Below are 17,216 nucleotides of genomic sequence, written 5' to 3'. Positions count from 1 at the left end.
ACTGCTTGGAACAGTCACTGACTGTCACTTAATGGCGAATTTTACTGAAGTATGATCGTATTTCTGGCTTGATTGATCAGGGAGTGGCAGGAACAGACCTGAGCTCACCACAGGTTGCACATGACGAGTGCATCATGGGATGGGAGTGCGCGCGTGGATGAGGTCGTAAGGTCAGTGATGCAAGCCTATGCAGTGCAAAATAGTGGCGCAGTCCGAATGGACGGACCAGATTGAAGAAGGGTGTCACTTGTACTGAAAACAGGCCTGTTGTAATCAATACCTATGTTGGTTGAAGTACACCCGTTACTATATAGGGTATTGACTGAATTCCAAAGGCTGGCTTTATCACAGCATGTTTTCGGTGTTTCCTGTGTAAGTAAAGAAGGTATCGTTTACTGGCTCGCAAAATGTCGCTTGTAAAACTTAACAGTCGACCCGACAGTAACAAGGAGCAGTGTCACTGTCTTCTCTGACGAGACCAGTTCACAGGTATGCAGGCGAGACACACATGGAAAACATCACTTCAGGTCGCACTTATAGCGACATAGGCCTGATTAAAAAATCAAACATGGATTACCCCAGTAAAGGGAAGTAATGTCTTTCTTCAGGGACGCGGTCATCAGACATTTAGGTTCTGATCCTGAAATTGGAGAGGAAATAGGCTGAGACATGGTACCATAATCTACCTTATTAGATAATAATAATTATTATTATTATTGGGGCAGCCGTGGCCTACTGGTTAGCGCTTCGGACCTGTTACCTGAGGCTTGCCGGTTCGAACCCCGACCAGTAGGCACGGCTGAAGTGCCCTTGAGCAAGGCACCTGACCCCTCACTGCTCCCCGAGCGCCGCTGTTGATGCAGGCAGCTCACTGCGCCGGGATTAGTGTGTGTTCACTGTGTGCTGTGTGTTTCACTAATTCACGGATTGGGATAAATACAGAGACCAAATTTCCCTCACGGGATCAAAAGAGTATATATACTTATTATTATGATAGGCTACGAATCCCCTTTCAGTCAATGCAGTTCTATGGATAAGCTACACTTAATCATGTTATCTGAAAAAAGTTTTTTTTTTTTTTCCATTTTGTCATTGGATGTGCATTTGCCGACAGGGTGACCCCCCCCCCCCCCCTCCCCCAACACGCACACGCCCCACATTTCATTCAATAAACACATTCAGTTGTGGTCGTGGGTAAAGTGTTGCCCTCTTCTGGAAAAATGAGGTAGTGTAGAGTTTCACTACTTTGTCCTCTACCGAAGTAGAAACATATGACATAGTATCACCGGAGAAAAATCCCATTTTCTTGAATGTAAACGTTTGTAATGAACGTGGCAATCGGAACAAATTCAAGCAGATAAGGTATGGAACATTGCATGGATATTTTAATGGTGTAATCTAGCATTGAGAGCCCGCAACCTACAGAAAGAGCTGCGCGTCATTACAGCACGTTGAAACATAGGCATGTGGTGTCAGTCTAGTGTGTGACAGTCGCAGTTGAGTCAAATGAAATGCTCGCAGTTGGTGCTTTGGATGAAATGCAGTTACTTTAGTGTAAACAGAGTTGATGAAAGCATCATTCGTTTATAGCTTAGATGTGCAGGGATGGTCATTTACAGTGTGTTTGTGTTTCTTCGGTGGAAATATAAAAGGGAAAACATTCAGAAGTTAAAGTTGTAGACCACTCTAAATAAAAAGCGAGTTTTGAATGAAGGATTGAATGCGTCTGAATATGTCTTTTAACTCACCGTTTATCATGACTACAGATATTTTTCCACACCGTTTTTAAAAATTGCCTTAACCCCCAACAAAACGGCCTCGGACAAAAGTTGAAATAGAGCGTTCTGGAAGTACTTGTAGGCCTACATTTGAATGTTTTTCAACAGTCCTTCAGGTGAAATTCGTCATGGTCCCATTATAGCACACATTTCTAACTCCTTAAAACCAACTGACGTTTTCCTCGATGCAATCATTAATGCAAACTTATGCTATCACTTGCGAAATTCAGTTCAAATGTTTCTTTTTTTATTGTTTGACAAACTGAAACGTTGCAGTAGTTGTGCACAATGACAGCAGGGAAACTGCAGTTACATTAACAAATGTAAAATAGATGTGTCCTCCCTCTGTGTATTTATTTGTAATACAAAATTACACATAACAATCCCAAGGTTATGCCATAATATCACAGGCTATGCAGTGAGTTAAAACTCTCTCTTGAAAAAAGGGTGCTCATTCAGTCATTGTAATTCAGTCATCGTCATTGTACAGTTGAGTTCGGTTCGCCAGCCCTCTCATAATTGATTAGGCCTAATGCTGCGCGAAACTGAAAATGCAGAAAAAAAGACGAAGACGATTTGTTAAGAAGGTGTAACACCTTTTTATTTAAATTTTAACCTGCTGTGAATATGCTATATCGTGTTAAAAGACAAGAAAACAAATGCATCATTATGTTTGTTTTTTTCAAACGATGTCTTTTGTTTATGCCAATTTTTTCCTGAATAAAATAATGTTGTGGCCTAAAAATAATTTCTGAATTTCAGTGTATTCAGTTGGCCTTACAAACGAATATAAAAATGTAGATCTCAAATTAGGCTGATCGAAATTCCATGCGGAAAAGGGCGATCCCTGTCAGTTAGCCTTTTGAGTATATTATTTGGAAAGATGTCGGAGACGCATCTGATCTGTCAAATGAACCCTACATTATTTCAAATTCATCAGCCTATAATTCTCTACTGTCATAGGGCTCGCATTGCCTATAGCCTACCCACACCACTGTTTTTTTTTTTTTTTTTTTTTTTACCGAAGGGTCTGTCCATCTTAATTTTCAAAAGTGGATTCCATTAGCGGGAGCAATCCCTTGGCGCACATCAGTGGCTCTCTGAGGCCTCCAAGTCGTTATATTGTTTCTACAAATCTATATTTTCCAACGAAAACAAACTGCATTGATTTAATCCAGTGTTAAAATAGCTGCAATCCTGTATTTGCATGTAAATATAGAGTATTTGATATGTGAGCAGCAGGTACGACTACAATGTGAATCTCGACACGTTATGTGACCAATAAACTCCGCTTTCGATTAAGGACCCTGTTATATGCACCATTCCATCAAACGGGCCCTACCATTTTAATCAGGTAAAGCCAATCTAAACAGTTCAACTGCAATGACGCTGTAAAAGTGCATATAGGCTATTATATGTGTCCCTATCGTGCATGCCTATCATGGTTATAGTTATGGAATTTAGCAGACGCTTTTATCCAAAGCGACTTATACAGAATATTAGGGTATACTAATTGCGGTAATCGTTTCATCTTTGGTGAGTTAGAAAATGTCATAGGCTAATGTAACTTGAATGTAACTGAATGTTCGTTTATGTGTGTTCATGTAGCAGTGTTGATTTCCACTAAAGTTACAGAATGGTCTAATAATAAGGGGGCATGTATGGTTTGGGTTAGAGCATCATGGTCCAAATGTCCTTGATAAAGTTGTTTCTTCATCTTTGTTGCTGCGTTTGATTCGTCTGCCTTTCATGTCCCGGCCTTTTAATAAATTCGCAGTTCAATGTGTGGCTTGTGCAATCACTTTCAGATTTCATTTTCTGACGCCACTTCATGACACAATTCGGCTCCAGAGACGGCATAGATAGACTACACATGACGCCCACTTGAATATGTATTTTATGTTTGTTTATTTGTGAAACATCGAGCTGTGAAGATTTCTTAAGAATGACCTTGACATTCAGGCCAGCCCTCACACGCGCTCGCTCGCACGCACGCACGCACCCACTGACTTTGCGTCTCATAGGGCCTACTTGCATTTATCGCCACGTACATAGTCTCTATTACAATAAAATCGAAGTTGCCTACTGCGTAAGGTGAGTTAATGCAAACGAGAGACTATTACTCCCTGACTTGGGCCTTGGTTTATGGCGGCAAATCCTTTCCCAAGCTTCACTGATTTACTTAGTCTATCTGTAGGTCGTAGCCACGATGCCATAGACCACTCATCCTTATGATGTCGGTATTTGTCATTACTCGAAACATCACAGCTCTTATACTGATGCAGCCATTGCATATTTAAGAGGAATCATTTTCACCTCATTATAGCATATACATTATATTAATGACAAATTCACCATGTCTCTGTTTTACGTTTAAATAACCGATGTAGTTCGACTCGATGCATATTGCATCTGATATGGTTTCAATTTTCTTTTCTTTTTCCTTCTTCGACTGGATAGGCCATGGTGTTTTATTGAAGACCCGTTGTGCCTCCGGTTTTGATTTAGTGTTTGTGAGTTTTGTGATCTCATTGCTCTGTATGGAAATTATTAGACAGAGCCAGAGTTGCGTGCATTAAGCAGACTAGGATCAACATGGGGTAGGGGGAATAAAACGGAGTGTGCTGAAATAGGTTTTACGTTTTACCATCGACAGCGCTCAGAGATCCTTAAACTTCATTCGACTTAGCATGTCCGTATTGTGATGTTGAGACCCGCCCATTTCCATGACACTTGGCTTGGCATGAGCAGACAGTTGCAACTTCATTTGCGTCAGATGTAAACCCTTTGCTATTCAGCACTTGGTGACACCGTTGAGAAGTATGAAGTTGCCATTTAGAAATGGCACAATTACCAGTTTTGTTTTACCAGAGATGTTCATAGAGAATCTCAGTGTGAAATGGCAATGAATGGAATGGTTTCTAAAACCACTGAGAGGACGGGCCCAGATGGCACATCCATACTGGTTATGCATGAAAGTATGTGGGACATGAATGATTGGACCTGTCGCTCCATTGCCCTCAGAAACCACATGTTAATTGCTTCATCCCCAAACCAGTGTCTAAGTTGAGACCTCTATTCACGCTAATGGGACATGGTGTAGGCCTATTCCTGCTTTGATTCATACTACTGGTTGGGCTACATATTTGTCAGTATGTGGAGTTTTGTGATAACAGTGAATCAGCACCTTGACCTAATAAAAAAAAATTTTTTAATAACCTATTAGTAATGGCAGACAGCACTTTGGTAGCCTTTAGCTGGCATTAGTAATAGAGGTAATAGAGAAATCTGAGGCCTGGGAATGGCAAGGTTTTATGGTTTGAAGCCTCTAAGTGTGCAGTAGAGAGGGACTAATGAGACTGCAAAACCAAATCTGCGCCATGCCAGTGTTGGGCTGCGTGACCCTAGCTAAACGTGGCCTGAGTGGGAAGTGTCTGATTTCCAGATAAAGGGTACAACAGTGGAATCCCCCACAGACAGCAGTTAGCAGTCCCAGCATGCCGTATAAATGGTGCTTTACTACTCCAGACAGGACAAATCACTCACTGTGAACATTTTCCTGTCAATGACTAAATGTTGTTGTAATTTCGTTAGATATTAATTGACTTTAAAAAAAATAATTCATCAATCATTAGTTGTAGTATAGCATACTGATAATGTTTATGTGACGGTTTGTGTGCGGGAATGGAATTTGTCATTAACTCTTTAGAGTTTGAGGTACTGACATATTATGTCCACACACACACGCACAGATATGCGACTACATAAACACAAACATTGCAACGTCAGTGATTGATTTTGCATGATATGTCACATTACATCACCTCTATCAAGTCTGATTACACAGGAAAAACAATGTCAGTGTAAGGTAGATGTGTCTATCATAACATGCAGGTTCCAACAGAATAAGGCCAAGCTAGCCTGGTGAGAATGCCTCTAAACTCTTCAGAAGTGAATGGATTGTCACATGTGACATTTCCTTGGAAGTAGCCAGGCATTACCTAAGACTACTAAGAAGAGTATCAGATTGCACCCTCCCATAAAATCCCAAATCCCATTTTCTTATTGCAGTCAATATCCAAATTTTATTGGCATGGGTATTTATTTGCTATGTCTAGTATTTGTAATAATAGCTGTGAATGAAATACACACACACACACACACACACACACACACACACACACACACACATTTTGAATAATAATGTTATGGTTCTTGGCAGACCCAAGCATGTTCAACAATAGCATTAAACATCATGATCAAAAATTGACAGTTCAAAGTAGTCTCAAAGCCCACCTAAAGAATACTAATAATAGTAATAGACTAATTCATTTGAACAGAATAATAACAATAGCTAATCGTCACTATAGCAACAACCGTAAACACATACAAACCCTGAGTCTGCAAAGAGAACTAGCCTAATTGGTTTAACATTGGTAAACATTAATCATTTTTTGAAAATCACAAAACTATAAATTATAAATTAATGATAAAATGCTGAATAAATATTAAAATAATGTGAACATAATTGCAGATAGAGTGTCTAGGAAATTACTGCAGCACACACAGGCACATACAGATTCACACAGAGCGAAAGAGCTAAAACACATTAATCAAATCACTGAATGAAGAGATCGTTCTGAGTAGCCACACTCCCAAGTGTAGGTAGGCAGTGTGTTATGTAGATGAAACTCAACCAAGAAAATAAATGGTCTTTTTCACTGATCTACTGAGTTTCCTGACCTGGCTGTGCTCAATGTATGACGTACCTGCACACATTGCAACCATTGCAATGTTGGCTGTCCTTGAAATTTATAAATGTTTTGCCAAATACTGGCGACTTATCTGGTTTTCATTATCTGGGGAAGGATATTTAGGAACATTTTCAGCTCTCTACAAAGAGCAGCCATTTCTCCTTTGAGTGCTATGATCCAAGAATATGTCATCGTAAGATACTGACATCGTTCACTATTAGTCTTTTCAGCTTGGTCTTTGTCTATTAAGACTCAGTATGTTTCCCCACTGAGACCATATGTACTTGATCTACTGTTATCCTCCGCTTCCCATCTATAAAGACTGAAACCATTTGCCCTGCATGGTGATGAATTCAAGTTGGGTGTTGGATGACAGTGGTTATCAAATATAAACAAACACTGCAATAACCAGAAATCAAGGTCATATTTCTGTCCACTACTGCACACAGTGCTCACTGTGTGAACTGGACAATTCTCACACCTTGTACCACCTGCTGGGTAACAGATAGTACCTCTCTATACAATAGATCTAGTTCCTCTTCAGTTGGATCAGGTCATTATTATTAAGGAAGAATGCAACACAGTATATATGTGAATATACAGTACAACACAGGCAGCATTCTCCTACTTTCTGTAACGTGTGGAAGTTGTATCATCCAATCAATCAAAAGCACAACAATCTGTTGGGGAAGCATCAAATTGCAGAATTGGGTTTTGGCAGCCCATATAGGGAGGAGAGAGAAACATGCCTAATTCTGAACTAAGGGCTTTGGGACAGACATGTGCATCAGACTTAAGAGATGCTGTCAACACCAACAAGAACATTACAATGGTGAAAGATCGAGAATCACCGCACACTGATCACTATTAACTTAATATTTATTTTTTGAACGAACAACGCGTTTCGCCTAGCGCTTCATCAGGTTCGCTTTGTACCAATAGTGATCAGTGTGCGGTGATTCTTGATCTTTCACTCTTGGATTATACTTACCTGCCTCACCTGCACCTGTTCAGCTGAAGGTTTGTGCACAGGGACACCTATGGACTAAGAACATTACAATATCAAGATTTTTTACCTGGGTAGATTTAGCCTGGGAGAACCCAGATGAACCTTCGGCAAATTTGAATGCTCTGCAAGTCCTTCTGGCAAAGAGGCCATTCACTCCCATTTCCAATGTTCCTAAAAGCCGGACACCAATCACAACTCTTGAGGCGGGTATACCATGATGACATGGAAGCAGTTTTTGAAAAATGCTCATTTGTTGAGGTGTTTTTTTCCGTTGCTCTGCATATGTCATCTCCTTCATTGCTCTGATTAGTTTTAGGTCTATCCAATTCCGTCCAGAGGCATTTTGATCGGTGTCTGTTGGTGACGCCCCTTGAAAATGGGAGGTGAATGAACCTTGTCCAGACCCAATCTTAATTGAAATTGAGATAAGGTCTGGTGCTAACCAGACTAGTTCAGATTGTTTATATGGAGCTGAAAGTAGGCCTCAAGAATTGTCTGTGTCTGTATGTCTGTGTCTGTATGTGTGTCTGTATGTGTGTGTGTGTGTGTGTGTGTCTGTGTGTGAGTCTGTGCAGTGTTTCCCCAAAATGATTGCGGTCACTGATTCAGAGTTAAGGCAGGCGCACAATATTGTCCTGGTGGCATGGTAAGTGTCCTCCGCTGACTGGCGTTCACATCATCGCAGTTTAACAATAAACAGCAATACTAATCAGATGTTATTAGGACATGTCCAGTTTTAGTCCATAAACATATTGTTTTCTGAGACGTTAGTGGCATGCGCTATCAGAGCTTCCATTTACTGCACCATAGGCTACTGCGGTGCGGTAGGCTACGTCTGTCAACCATATCACAAAAAGCGGTAAGTTTTTCACAAAACTTGGTGGAAAGTTGTAGCACAGACTAAGGGAAACCCATTTATTTTTGGAGCAGATCCAACTCAAAGCGCACCTCAAAGGATTTTCCATATAGTAGCCGATTTGGCTACTTTTGACCCTAATGCTACCCCCCCCCCCCCCCCCCCCCATACACTGTAATTAGTCCTTTTTTGTGTGATCCAAGTGAATGCACCATTATGCCCATGTTGGTCCTCTTGCCTTTGCTGTTGTGGCCACAGTGCCTCTTGAGGTACAAAGCGGTATGAGAGAAGACGCGCTGGGGCTGGCAGGCTAGCTGGCTAGCAAAATCAGGCAACATTATACAGTAGGTGTTTATGTTAAACGTGTTGTTTCTAAATTCTTCATTTTTGAGTTATTTAAACTAAGATTGTTGTTAGAGCAAGATATAGCATCTTTAATTGTCCTTCAACATTAAAGTGTACACATATATGTTGCCACACACTATGTATGAAACATCAAAGAATCAAGACATTTCTCCATCAAATCATCTTCAGAGCAGAGTATATCTATTTCTTAAATGAGGATCCTATACTTCATGATGTTTTAGGTCAGCTGAACTGAAATAGGCTTTTAAATTCCTCCTAGCAGTATGGGACTACTGTTTTGTAAAGTTAGACTCCCCAGCTGCTTTGGATTAATTCAAGGAGCCTTAATTATGTCGGGAATTTGCCCAGTCTTTGAATTGCAACCATGTCTGCTGGCTTCTGGTCACTTTTCATCTCACTCCTAGTAGACTGGACAAACAATCAGATGCCTTTATGATTCACACTACATCTTTAATGCAGTTTAAAAACAGGCAAATGCTAAATACAAAGTTGTGGCTAAATATATAAAAAGGAAAATTTAGATATGTCTAAACTGATACTTGAGTGAAAAATGAGTGATGCATGTGTTCTATAAACAGTCGTCATATAACATCTTCATAAGCTCTGTATAACACAGTTATAAACAGTACATAAGAGCATGCATGAGTACATGAGATGGTGTATATGGAGTTAATCATGGGGAATTTGTGTCCATAGTAAAGTTGTCTAGAATCTTACTACAGTACAGCTGTATTTAAACTGCCATTGTTTTAAATTGTGTATTGAAACAGGACAAAGTATTGGCCAAATATTTCCTATAAAAGTTCTGCTTGTTATTAAGGCCAATATGACAGGTGACAGACCTTGTTCATTTTCATTTGTATCTTCCAAAGTGCATAGAGATGTTGTCCTTGGACTCTCAGAGTGGCGCGGACTAGCTGTGAGAACACTGCTCTGGGAAATCCCAAGGCCTGCTATCGAGAGGCAGTGTGATCTTGTTTTCCGCTAAACCAAAAATCAAGGCCTTGGACATGCCTTTTCTATGTCAGGAATAGGGGCAGTGTATGTTTTTGACAGTTGCTCCTTTCAAGATTAATGGGTTTATGAAAACCTTGTGTCTTCCGCCAAGATCCAGACCCTATATCCGTCAGTGTTACCAGCATAGAAGCACAATGCAGACATTGGAATCCAAAAGACAGAGTGAGTATTGATGTCACAACAGCAGACAGTTTGTGTCTTTCACTCCCTCCCGCTCCCCCCTTTTGTCCTCGCTGTGTGTGTGTGTGTGTGTGTGTGTGTGTGGCAGCCATCTTGGAATCGTTTAGACATTAGTGGTTGTGGAAAATGTGGCCACAGCTTTTTCCAAAATTTGACCCTTCTCTGACAAAGCCTGAACTTACAATATTGATGATTAGAAGAAAAATGCTAGTTCTCTTAAAGGGGTTTCATCTCCAAATGCACACCACGGAGAGATGACATGAGTGAAACTGTGGAGCATCACTTGCTTGGTCAATAGAATTGAAAAAGTACTGTTGTTGCCACAATAACTTGCAAAATAAAAAAATACTCTGATTCTCAGGATGATTTATTGTTGAAACATGGCAAATAATGTGACAAAATGACATAGCCAAAGTTCAATGACAGTATGTTGAATATTTAACATTGCAAAGGTATTTTGCAGAGCATATGATTTGATGGAACATGTGCTGTTTAATTTTCAATTGCCCAAAGTGGCAAAAAAACATAGCTAAAACAATAAGCAAAGTTTGAAGCACAAATGTCCATGTAAAAAAATTAACACCAAACGGCATATAAAAATCTGGAAGAACTCAGGAGTGTTTGAAGGCGAAATGTGGCCTGATCAGGACGTAATGTAGGTACAACCTTCTTCTCCAGCTTTCAACCTTCTGCCAGGCATCCATAAATACGATCCCTTATTTCTGCCCTTGTGTGGATGCCAGTAGTGCTAAGAAGTGGGTTTGTGTTGGGTGTTCTCCGCGTATTTCAGCAAGAGCTTCAGGTTCACCTGGTACATAAGAGGGCCACTGACTTCCTGAAACACACACGAGCTCTTGCTGTTAGTCGTCTGTCATTTCAACGATTTGTTGAAAGCTGCATAAGTTAAGCCGCGTGTTCACATAATGGGAGCTTGTTTGTGGAGTCACACATGGATTCATCAAACTTTGCCCCCATCAACGGCCATATCGACGAAATGCAAAATCATATTTTGGGAAAATATTAAATTGGCCAAAGAAAGTACCCATTTTATAACACAATATTTCTGTTTTCCTTTTGCACAAGCTCTTATTTAATTTCATTTACAATTTACAGAAAGGCTACCGCTAGATGGATGGGTGAAAACTGTGTCTAGTTCACAAATATTTCAAACAACTTACAAATACAAAAACTTAATGTCCAAATACATTTTAATTTACTGAAAAGGCCCTTCAGGCCTGGGGGAGATCATTTTGGTTTATGGAGCTTTATCATATGATTAAAAGATTAACTGAAATGTGTTTTTCTAGGAGGGTAATGTTTGTTTACAGAAGTGCTGCATTCCAAAATAGACTTAATTTTTATTTACGCATGAATGAAACAGATAATTTAATTTGCATCATAGTTCGGATTATTTCATTTGCAGCATTCATTCACATCTGTTGTGAGATGTAACTCATAGGATGCCTGCTAGTTGTTTTTTCTTTCGGCTACCGTTTCATTTTAAACAAATGACCGTGTCTTTACCTCAGAATTAAGTGAAAGAGCTGCTGCCTGCTGGTAGCAGAACTTGAGAATGTCCGACCCGAGTCCAGTCTGACATGGCAACGCGCCAGGCTGGACTCGCTGGCTTGGGTTTAAATTTAACATGTGCCGAATACACAGTATGGGTGGTCAGGAAGAGACGGCACGCAAAGCACACTGCAGGACCAGTGCAATGGGACGAGCGAGTGAGTGAGTGAGCGAGCGAGGCAGCCTGAGTGGGCGAGCGAACCTCCACTACTCTATAGATGTGTCAGTGCATAAACCATGATCATTATGCTCCATTACATGGCCTGGCAGATTTTTAGATTTTTTTTTTTTTTCTGTAGAGACATCAAGCACATTGTGAGAAATCTGAAAATGACCTAAGTGGTAGGCAGTAAAAATTAGAACTTTGCTTCAACCAGCTAAAGGTTATATTAATAACTTTGAAAATGCATGGTTGAATGTTTGAGAAATTAATCAAGCTGCTACCATTTTGGCCAGACATTTTGCTCTCTCAACACTTGATATTAGGTAAAACAATAATGTCTTTCATTGTCTCACTACACACACAAACACACATACACACACACACACACACACACACATCTGACAGACAGACTCTCACCCTCACTTTCCCTGAACGGGACCCCCATCATATTCCCCTTTCAAACAATGAGGTGGCTGATGTCAGGCAGTGTTGACAGTGCTCGTGGTTACTCCGCTAGGAATGAAAGGCAACTATGCATCACTGTGTGGCCCTCCTCTCAGTGGCCGAGGGAATGGAACGTGCAGTGATGGGTGGAGAGGTGGGGGAGGGCTGCAGTGAGGTGAGGTGAGGTCAGGCCTGGTTGTACGTGGCAGCCTGTGTGGGGGTCTCGGGGATCACACACCTGTTTTCCCCTCGGGCTGCGGCTCCAGGACGTTCCTCTCGGACCCCCCTGCACACCTTTGCTCCGCTGCTCCTCTGTGCTCCCGGTCAGAGCGTCGAGCCGCCTGAATTTGTGAGTCTCTTCTGATTTCCGTCCGAGGCAGTTACTAGTGGTGTAACGGCGCAGACATTCAAAATATGACCGATTCTGTGTTCTTAGCATTCAAATGTGTTCCATTCTTGAAGTGTAGCTGCTTCATATGGGTTAGTTAAATTGGTTTAGTTTTTTTTTTTTCAAGTTTTTGGCCAGAATATGTGAGACCTTGAATAAGAGGGGACTTCTTCAGGTGTTTTGATAGTGCCTGTTACGAATGGATTTTGCTATTAGCTAGACAGTTGGGTATGAGGTATCATGGTACTACACTGCGAAATGAGTTGAAGTAAACTGGTCTATTGGAATATCTCTGTCATTGGATTTTACTTGTTGTAGTGGTGCTGACAGCACTGCCAAGAATCCTGTCAAAAACAAAAAGGATCAGGGGTCAACAGCAAGTGCATTTGCTCTCTGGTTGGTTGTGATGGAGCCATAATCTTGAAAAAACTGACAATTTTTAATGAAATGCGCACGTTTCTTGTCAGTTGTGGTGTAATTTTACTTTATTGTGTTTGGGCCATTAGAACATTGCAAACTTGGCCTAGCAGTGCTTCAGACAGCCAGAAGCATTCCAACCACTTCTGTGGAAAAAAGAAAAGAAAACACAAGGTAGCTTCGCTTGCCAAAGACCAAGAAGGAATTGTTTTTTTTCTTATGACATCAGCTTCATAATGAAAGGGTTGATGGGAAGGCTCTTTACAGAAAAGTGTTACTCAAGTCATGATGTTCCGAAAGGATTACCTGAGAGAAATTATCTTAATCCAAAATAATGAGGGAAGGTTTACATCTCTGTCAAGTATTAACATATGAGACATGCACTATATGTCTTATGTTTTGTTATTGGAAGTTTTGGTCACTGTTTCACTGAGAGGACCAGACATACAAGATGAGATGAAACCCCTTTTCTACATTTAATCACATAAAACAGTGGAAGAAATGGTCAATGGAATTCAGCTGCAGCTGTTTATAAAGTCCACTTGCAAAAGTTGTGTGCCCTGTTCTGAGGATGTTAGGCCATGCAACCAGCAATTGCTTTGACCTTTTTTTACTAAGCTAGCAAGTGTTGATTCATCAGACATACACATAATCTAAGATAAATCACAGAGACAGCCTTTAGGAAATCCATTCTGCATTGAAAGGTTTGGGGAGCAAAATGTCTGAAACACATCCTGACAACTTCACAAGATACTAAAACATCTTTTCAAAGATGTATCAGGAAATGGTGAAAAAGAAGGCACTAGTTTGAAGCTGACTTTGGAAAGGGTACAAGGATATGCCATGTCTCTCTAAAAGGTGAAGTAGAATTGCTGTGCCAGACCTGAGTAACCACAGACTCCCTATGGAGACAAGCTTCTCCTCAGAACACAGCCTGCCAGGCCTTTCTCCTCAGTCTCTCTCTTTCTCTCTTCTCTCTCTATTTATCTTTCTTACACACACACACACACACACACACACACACACACACACACACATATATATATATATATATATATATATATATATATATATATATATACACACACACACACACACACACAGAGGGTGGGAGAAAGGAGAGTACCAAATCAGATTTGTTTTATAATCCAAATTCAACTCAGTCTGTGAGGTTTCTGTGTTGACCTAGATCCCAAATCTTCGAATTTTTACATTTCAGATATATTGATATGATCTGTTGAGACAATGTATGGCTGATTTGATTAAAAGGTTGTGATTAACATAATTGTTATACTTTGCAATAACTATTCATGTTCTACTCTGAAATGTTTGTCACTGTACTATTTTTACTTTTTGTGCATGCTTGATAATTTAGCACTTCTCTTCTATGTCTGAGCTGGCTCTGGCTCTGAAATCTCCATTTTAATGCTCGATTGCCATTTGACGGTCATCTGTGTCGATGACAGATAGGAGATGGCACATGAGAATCACAGTGCTACTAGTGCCAAGGCTTCCCGCTACCAACACATGACCCAGAAATGGGCCAGTAAACCAAAGCTGACCTATCTAGCTAACGTACGATTAGCAAGAGAGGTCAGTTCTGTTATCACAGTATCCTGAGAAACACCATGTTCGTGAAATGCAACTGAAAAATAAAACAAATTATGGCTTGACGGTAGTCCTAGGTAGTCTTTAATTCAGGTTATGATTCATGGAGACATTTGATGACAAAGGTGAAGGTCAGTTCATTCATTTAAACTGATATTCTATACAGCGTGTCAACTCAAAGTATCTTCTCATTCTAATTTAAACTGGCTAATAACCTTGTAGTTACTTTTTAACACAATTTAATCTTTGTGGCATATGTTTCATTTATTGTGATTTGTTAAATTTCAGGCATATTGTATCCTCTTAAAAATTAAACATTTTCATTCAAATGTTCATTATTTTGATAACTGCAAGAGTCTTTTCTTGTTTTGGTTTCATGTTGGGTTTGTGGTTCTGAAAATGGTACATGAAAGTTACTTTCCTCTAACTTTAAACTTTGTAGCTGAACAAAAGCAAGCAAATCGATATGTTGATTGGGAAGATTTATGTCATAGTGACACAACAGAACATAAATAGGAATCATAGTTACAACGATTGTATGAAATCAACACACATGTGAATGGAGACACAGCAGAGAGCTGATGTTTTTAAACCTCAGTGCTAAAATGATACAAAGAGTAATACCCAGGGAACATTCATAACAGCTGTAGCACAGAGTTCTATTGTTCCCCACACTGGTGTATTACCATCACATAGTACAGGGTCGCAGCGATAATTGCACCTTTACTAGGAGGACACATCACAAGTGAAGACGAAGACATGCAATCAAATGAGGCCAGGTTTCTTCCACTTCAGCAGGGACTTTCTATTCAACTATTTATATCTCTCTTTGGCATCCACAATGTTACTGCTATAAAAACACAGGCACTGCCAAAGTGCAGAAGCAAAGTTAATGCAAAAGTGCTTCTGTCAGTGGTTCTCAAACAGACGCTCTAAAATTGTGAACAGTGTCAGTGTGTGCAGGTCATCTCCCCTCTCTCAGGCATGTTTACCTTTTGAAAGAGAGTTTGTAATCTTCCATTAGGGGAATGTCATGTGGTGTTGGACCGCTGCTAGCCATCATAATAGCATGGAAATTTGTCTTTCTGCTTGCTTTAGTTCGATGTTCTTATTTGACAACTTGTAACGACTGTGATTTTTGGCTTATGCCCGTAAGCCTGTCGTGTTTTAGAGAACAGAAGCTGGTCTAACCAGTAGTCAGTGGCTGCTATCTGTACGTAGATAAAGGCTGCGTTTCCAGATATACAGTATATTTTTCCTTTTGTCCCATAACAAATTCATTATATTCTTTAATGAATCATTTAAATCATTTACTGTGTGCGTTGGTTCACCAGTGTTTGTCTAGTTTGTCTTTGAGAATCAGAGCAAACGTCTGGATGCTTATACAAACTGGCAGAGCCGGTTGTAAGTGATACATACTGTCTCTGGAGGCCCCTACGACTAAATCAACCGTGACATTATTAGCATTCTAACGCTAAGATGTTTGAGGTGAAGCTAGAAACGGATTTGTCACTGTCTCCTTGGCTGGGGGATGATTCATTCAATCAGTGGGATTTTTTTTTTGCCCCCCCATCTTTTGTGTTGAAACCTAGCCAGAGCAAGCGCTGACAGGCCCTGGAGGTGAGCATCAGATTGGTTCAATTTAATTGTTTTTTCCCCCTCCTATTTATCGGAGTTCTCACTCCGGATAAGCACAAAAAAGTTACACTTTATTGTATGTCCCTGTGTAAATGATTATAAATAATGTACTAGAAAAGGCCTAAATCATCCTGGTAGTTTTTCATAATCCTGTTGACAGGCAGAGAGACAAACAAACAGCAAAACAAACTACCCACTAAAAACGTGGTGGAGATAATGTGAGCATCATATCTCAAGTATTTTGTGGAAACACAATGCTAGAGCTTGGAATTCCAAGTAGTGAGGCTTCATTTGGCTTGTTCTTACACATCAAGGACGGGCTTTTAACAGGCAGTGTGTGCTACAGGTTTAAGGAGTGGAGACACCATTAAAATCCCAGCGGTTCCTTTCTTTTTATGGGGCTGGGCACAGCTAAGGTTAGGTGCTCTGCGTGGACCTGCCGGGGCCTTTGAACTGGGCCTCCCGCTCTCAGGTGGCGCACAACAAAAAACGCACGGCCTCCCTCGGACTCCCCTCTCCCTTTCACGCACCTCCTCCTTCCTCCTCCTCCTCCTCTTCCTCCCTCTCACTCTCTCGTCTCAGCGCCTCCCTCCCTCCCAGCTCTTTAGGTCATATCGAGTTCTCGGGAGGGGAATCTAGATTGCCGAGATGCCGTTGATAAGGGCGTGCGAAGTGATGACACGATTGCAGAATCAGCTCGCAGCAGCGTTCCGCGAGGGCACGGGTGAGTGAGCACACGTCTTTCACCAAAGGTCACCTGGCGTCTCCCTCCCTCCGTGCACCAGGCGCAGAGCTGTGGGCCGGCTTGTTCATACCTGATGGAGGGTTGTGTTGATGATTTTTTTAATATTTCAGCGCCCGTCCTTCTTGACCTGCCAGTGACAGGCTTGTGGCTTCCTGCCATGTTTTCTTTTTTTTTTTTTCTTTGGGGTTGTTTTTTTGGCACTGCCCTCATAATTGATAAAGACCAGCCTGGCAAGATAAATGATATCAGGTACAAGCACGCTATTTATTTAAGCAACCTACAGT

Source organism: Alosa sapidissima, chromosome 19 (genome assembly GCF_018492685.1).
Source record: "Alosa sapidissima isolate fAloSap1 chromosome 19, fAloSap1.pri, whole genome shotgun sequence".
Lineage (NCBI taxonomy): Eukaryota > Metazoa > Chordata > Actinopteri > Clupeiformes > Clupeidae > Alosa > Alosa sapidissima.
The sequence above is the reverse complement of the archived record's forward strand: the minus strand, read 5'-3'. Positions refer to the sequence as shown.